The following is a 1,077-nucleotide window of genomic DNA, read 5'->3' as shown; positions in this document are numbered from 1 at the left end:
ATCAGCCTTGGAGGAGATTATGTTGAGAAATAAAAAAAAAATTCTTAAAAACGTTGTTTTTCTTGGTCAGGCCGGAAACTTATCAATCCACCCTCGTACGTCCTATAAAATCCTTCTAAATCTTCCGAAATTCTATGCGCATAATTTTTAACAATTACAAGATCAAAAAGCAAGTTAAGAATATTGCAGAACTTCATTTGACATTGAAAAATCTTAAAAACATTTCGTTTTTCAACGGAATGGATTTTATAAATAAATAACGTAAAAAAATATAACCTTTTTACAAACTAAATGTAATTGTGACTAACCATTTAACCAATAATAGTAAATTAGTTGCAAATAAGGCCTAAGGTTTTTTTTTTGGTCGTTGTCTACGAATATTATAAGTTAAAATTCCAAAATTCAAAATGACGGATGCATTATGACGTTCAAATAATAAAAAATTGGTTCCAAAATGGGCTTTCAGGACTTTTTTGGCTGACTGGTTACAAGTATGAAGTCAAATTTTAAAAAATTTTAAATGGCGAATCCAATATGTTGGGTCGCTGGTAATGAATTTGAAGTCAAAATCAAAACATTTAAAATGAGAGATCCAATATGGTGGACAAAAATGTAAAAATAAGTATGGTTCTCGCTATTCTTAATATTTTAATTTTGAATTCGGATTCGTAATGAGCGGCCCAAAAATACCCTGATGATTTATTTTGAAGCCACTGGGCCGATTTTTTTAAATTTATAGCCACCATGTTGCATTTTGGAATTTTGATTTTAGATTCGCAATCAACTGCTAAAAAAACCTTGAGGACGTACTTTGAAGACATGGTATTTAAAAAAATTGCATCCGCTATATTGGAACTGGCATTTTGAATGTTGACTTCTGATTCATAATTACCTACCCAAAAACTTCTTGAGAAACCCATTTTGAAACCACGGGACCAATTATTTTTTATTTTGTGGCCGCCATATTGAATTTGCAATTTAGAATGTTGACTTCAGATTCGTAATCAGCCATATGGGGTACTTTATTTTGAATTATAAAAATTTCAAAAAATGTTCTCTACATTTTTAATCAGCGAC

Source organism: Belonocnema kinseyi, chromosome 4 (genome assembly GCF_010883055.1).
Source record: "Belonocnema kinseyi isolate 2016_QV_RU_SX_M_011 chromosome 4, B_treatae_v1, whole genome shotgun sequence".
NCBI classification, from domain to species: Eukaryota; Metazoa; Arthropoda; class Insecta; order Hymenoptera; family Cynipidae; genus Belonocnema; species Belonocnema kinseyi.
Note: the sequence above shows the minus strand (reverse complement) of the source record.